A 6000-nucleotide genomic window follows, 5' to 3' on the forward strand; every position below is an offset into this window, starting at 1 on the left:
ATTTAGTCCACACTGAGTGCAGTTAGGTACCATCTTGGTGTCAATGATGAAGCCAATGCTCAGAATGATTGCCCAGAGACTTGTTAAATAGTTGATCCTAAAATAAAATGACTGTGGGGGCTTATTAATGAGGCCTAATGACAATTTGGTGATTGGTGCATCATTGAATGTCTCATCCTAACAACGGTCAGCTGTTTCGGAGTGAGCACACCACTGATGTTCATTTCCAGCACCAATTATCATAGAAACCCAACAGTGGAGAAGGAGGCCATTCGGTCCACCGAGTCTGCACTGACCACTATCCCACCTATGCCCTATTCCTGTAATCCCATGTATTTACCCTGCTAATCCCTTAACAGTCAGGGTCAATTTATCATGGCCAATCAACCTAGCCCACATATCTTTGGGCTGCAGGACAAATCTGGAGCACCTGGAGAAAACCCAAGCAGACATGGGGAGAATGTGCAAACTCTGCATAGACAGTGACCTGAAGCTGGAATTGAACCTGGGTTCCTGGCTCTGTGAGGCAGCAGTGCTAACCGCTGTGCCACCGTGCCGACCCATCTCCTTACTCTCCAGTTCCTCTCTCCAGGGTAGATAATGATGCTCTGTCTGGTCTAGCGTTGTCCTCCCATCCCTCCAGCAGAACATTCTTCTCCCGCCACCCCACACCCCTACATCAAGATGTCCAGGTCCCAACACTGCCTTTCTGCAGGGGTCTCCTATATAATGTGGTGCAGCATAGCAGTTATGCTTGATTAAAGGGACACTGACCACCTAAAGGGATACTTTCCATTTCATGGTTATTGCTGCTGCAACTGTGAAGAGATCCTCTGAAACAAATTTTTGGAAGAATTAATCAAGACTTCACCACACTTAAGCAAATTCACTGACAGCTACACTTAGAAAGCATAAGTGCTATGCTGCGCCACATTATAGGAATCCCCAGAAGGAAGGGAGTGCTTGGTCCTTGGCATCTTGCTGTGGGGTTGGGGGAATGGGAGGTGATGGGGGAAAGGTATTCTGTTGGAGGAATGGGAAGACAGCACAAGGTCAGATAGAATATCATTATCTCCCCTGGAGGGTGAGGACAGTAAGGAGGATGAGGTGAAGTCTTTCTCCCCCCTCTAAGAACTCATGGGTACAAGACATTCTTCCTCCTCTGGGCCTCCTTCATCAGGAACTCCAGTGCCACAGGTGCCTGTGAACTGGCACACCCTCCCACTGGGTCCCTGATCCATCCTGTTGTGTGTCAATGAGACTAGTCAGCAGCTTCTGTGGAAGTGAGTGCGAGACTCCAACACATTCTTCTCCATGGAAATATTACAACTAACCAGCAACAGAGCACAAAATCTGCAGGTTTCCCACCTCCAAGCAAATTTAAATGACAGTGATGAGTAATTAGGACGAAAATCGCTGCCCTCGTTTAATGCCTATTTTCAGCCTTTGGCCTCCTTGAATCTCTTTAGTTAAAAGCAGAAGAGGTCCTTAGATATTAAAAACTCATCTGTGGAGAGAGGAAATGAATTAACATTTTGCATCCATGTGACTCTTCGACAGAAATGAAGAGGGATGGGAGTGTAATGGATTACATAGTTGAAGTTTAAGAGTAAAGTTTATTTATTAGCATCACAAGTAGGCCTACATTAATACTGCAGTGAGGTTACTGTGAAGGTGGAGCAGAATAGATAGGCCAGAGACTGACAAAGATCATAGAATCCATGCAGTGCAGAAGGAGGCATACAGATGGACAATAAGAAGTCTCACAACACCAGGTTATTTGGCATCATGAGCTTTTGGAGCACTGCACCATCACCTGATGAAGGAGCAGTGCTTCAAAAGCTTGTGATTCCAGATAAACCTGTTAGATTTTAACCTAGTGTTGTGAGACTTCTTACTGTGCCCACTCCAGTCCAATGCTGGTGCCTGCACCTCATGGACAATAAATCTTACTAACTATCCTGTCTTGAGACAATTCACATCTCTTTAACCTGTGATTATTCCTCTCTTCACTCGCATTGTCTGTACCTGTAAAGACTTGATAACCTATAAAGACTCGCATTCTAACCAATATCTTGCAATTGGGCCTCTGACTCTATATGTTGTGTTTGTGAATGCATCTCTCCACTCACTGGATGAAGGAACAGTGCTCCAAAAGCTCGTGACTCCAAATAAACGTGTTGGACTTTAGCCTGGTGATGTGAAACTTTTTACTGTGCCCACCCCAGTCCAACATCAGCATCTTCACATCATGGGCAATAAGACAAAGGAAGTGTTAATGTTGGCATTAAGGACTGAGGAAGTGCTAATATTGGTGTATTGGTAAGGTCACAGAATGTGTTAATAGGAGAACAGTACTCAGAGGAAGCAAAACTAGAAAGGAAGGGAGAGATGGCTATGCAGGGGAGAGGTGGAGTTGTATTGGCGCAAATGAATGAAACCAAAAAACTAAAACTAGGTCAAGAGGTCTTTATGGTTGGTGATGGCTATAGCTCACCTTTTTCACTCAAATTTAAATGAAAATCCTTTATATATTCATATCTAAATAATAGTTTTTGTTACTTCACAGAAATTAGAATAACTAGTTGACGGCGGCTTGTGGCATATGATGACTCATTGGACCAGTGATATGATTCTTGATTTGGGTGTTGCAAGCATGAAGTTTGCAAGAAGTCCAGGGTTCAAATCCCAAATGAACCCTCGCCTGAAGGGCAGCATGATGGCACAGTGGTTAGCACTGCTGCCCAACAGCGTCAGGGTTCAATTCCCAGGTTGTGTCACTGTCTGTGTGGAGTTTGCACGTTCTTTCCATGTCTACATGGGTTTCATCCTGCAGTCCAAAGATGCTCAGGTCAGATGGATTTTCCATGCTAAATTGCCCCTTAGTGCCAGGGAGATTAGTAGAGTAAATAAATGGTTACGGGGATGTGACCTGAGTGAAATTGTTTTCTGTGCAGGCTTGATGGGCCAGATGGACTTTTCTGCGCTATAGGGATTCAATGATTTTTTTAAAAATTCATTCATGAGACATGGCTGGCCAGCATTTATTGATGTGGGTATGCCGGCGTTGGACTGGCGTAAACACAGTAAAAAGTCTGACAACACCAGGTTTTATATAGGTTGGACTAAAACCTGGTGTTGTCAGACTTTTTACAGCATTTATTGCCCATTCCTAGTTTCCCTTGTTCAGCAGGCAGTTGAGAGCCAACCACGTTGCTACGGTTCTGGAGTCACATGTAGGCCAGACCAAGTAGGAATGGCAGATTTCCTTCCCTGAAGGACATTTGTGAACCAGATGGGTTTTTGCGACAACTGACAATGGCTTTACGGTCATCAGTAGATTCTTAATTCCAGATATTTTTGATTGAATTCAAATTCCACCATTTGCCATGGCAGGATTTGAACCCGGGTTCCCAGAACATTAGTTGTGTTTCTGGATTAATAGTCTAGCAATAGTGCCACTAGGTCATCGCTTCCCCTTCCCTTCGCCTTTAGTGTGGGATCTATTTAAAAACCTTATGAGAGTCCCTTTCAAAGCACTTCTCTGACCTAGGAGACTTGTGGGCTCCTGTAGCCTCATCACCTTTATGGGTGGAAACGCAGAGTCGATTCCCACCATGCCTTACATGTTTGATTGGGGTGAGGGGGAGGAATTATTTCCCCATTTCAAACACTCACTACCAAAGTCCTGGGGCATCAAAGGTAGAGGTGAGGGTACAGTTGTGCAAATCATTAGCCGCAGAAAAGTTGTGCGAATGGAAAGTCAAAGGCTAGAAGAAAGGAAACTCTGACAAATGGTCTTCCAGACTCGAAGAGTTAGCTTTGTTCTTTCTCCACAAGCGCTGTCAGACTCGCTGAGATTTCCTGACATTTTCTGTTTATGTTTCCAGACTTCCGCCTCCACAGGGGAGGTTTTGAATGCACAGTTGAAGTGAATTGGGGATATCATCCTTTTCCCAGTGGCAAATACAGAGAAGGATGTCGGTTTGAGGTGTGGAAGGGGGAGGGTGATAAAAAGGGAAGTAGTCAGAGATGGCCTTACCTGCAATTGAAATATTAGCAAGACCATGTGAAACAGTAAGGTCATGAATATGGGTCAGGGATTGTAAAGTTTATTTATTGGTCACAAGGAGGCTTACATTAACACTGCAATGTGAAAACCCCCTAGTCGCCACCTTCCAGTGCCTGTTCGGCTACACAGAGGGAGAAATTAGCATGGTCAATACACCTAACCAGTACATCTTTCAGCCTGTGGGAGAAAACTGGAGCACCTGGAGGAAACCCATGCAGACACAGGGAGAATGTGCAAACTCTACACAGACAGTGACCCAAGCCAGGAATCGATCCTGGATCGCTGGTGCTATGAGGCAGCAGTGCTAACCACTGTGCCACCATGCTGCTGTAGATTGATAGAGTGAGAAATTTAGGGAAGTTAAGAGGATCTCAGAGGAGAGGGAATACAAGTTTTGGGAACATTTGGCCTTAGAATACAGATCTGAATCTATATAAGAACCGACTACCCAAAGTCATTATCTCTTTAGGTTTAAGAAATTCTAACCTAAAGCTACGGCATAAATTTATTGCAATCTCAGACGTTCAACTTTAATTTAATAATCAGCATTGGGATCCATGCCGAATTACTGTGACACCACTGAACTGCCTTCGTGACCTTGGCTGTTCATCTTGTTAGCAAAACCCGATCTACTAATTACTTACATGCTCAATCTTTAAAGTTAATAGAGAATTGTTAGCGAGGTAACTTCAGCAGGAAAGTTCATTCTTGTGATCTACTAATTAGGGTAGTTAAAGTAACCCCTGACTCAGTCCAAATTAAATGATATGGCACAGCTCAGTTACAGACATCGTTCATTCCAAGTGCAAGCTAGGTATTAAAGTCCAGATGGATCATTAGCAAGAGCTGAAGTAGTTATGGATTTGCTCGTTCCCTGACATATATATTGGACGAACAGGCTACAGGAGCTGAATGGCCTATTCCCATGTTCCTACATCATAGAATCAAAACAGTACAGAATGAGGCCATTCAGGCCATCAAGTCAGCACAATCCCATCCAGGCCCTATGCCTGAAACCCCACATATTTAGCCTGCTAATCCCTCTGACATACACATTCCAGGACATTATGAGGCAATTTAGAATGACCAATCAACCTAACCTGCAGATCTTTGCACAGTGGGAGGGAATTCTACCACCTGGAGGAAACCCATGCAGACACAGGGAGAATGTGCAAACTCCACGCAGATAGTGACCCAAGCAGGAATCAAACTCAGGTCCTGGAGCTGTGAAGCAGCATTGCTAACCAATATGCCACCGTGCCACCCAGTTACATAGAACACAGAACATAGAACATAGAACATTACAGCGCAGAACAGGCCCTTCGGCCCACGATGTTGCGCCGACCAGTTTTTAAAAAAAAAACACTGACCCACTAATCTAAACCAATCCCTTTTCGTCCATAAACCTATCCACAGATCTCTTAAACGCCCCCAAGCTAGGCGCATTTACAACCGCAGCAGGCAGGGCATTCCAATCCCTCACCACCCTCTGGGTAAAGAACCTCCCCCTGACATCCGTCCTATAACTACCCCCCCTTAATTTAAAGCCATGCCCCCTCGTGCTAGCTTTCTCCATCCGAGGAAAAAGGCTATCACTATCCACCCTATCTAAACCTCTAATCATCTTATATGTTTCAATAAGATCCCCTCTTAGCCTCCTTCTTTCCAGCGAAAACAACCCCAAATCCCTCAGTCTCTCCTCATAGGACCTCCCCTCCATACCAGGCAACATCCTGGTAAACCTCCCCTGCACCCTTTCCAAAGCCTCCACGTCCTTCCTGTAATGTGGGGACCAGAACTGCACACAGTACTCCAAGTGCGGCCACACCAGAGTTGTGTACAGTTGTAACATGACGCTGTGACTCCTAAATTCAATCCCCCTACCAATAAACGCCAAGACACCATATGCCTTCTTAACAACCTTATCT

The sequence above is a fragment of the Carcharhinus amblyrhynchos genome, chromosome 5, assembly GCF_965287045.1.
Source record: "Carcharhinus amblyrhynchos chromosome 5, sCarAmb.v2.hapA, whole genome shotgun sequence".
Lineage (NCBI taxonomy): Eukaryota > Metazoa > Chordata > Chondrichthyes > Carcharhiniformes > Carcharhinidae > Carcharhinus > Carcharhinus amblyrhynchos.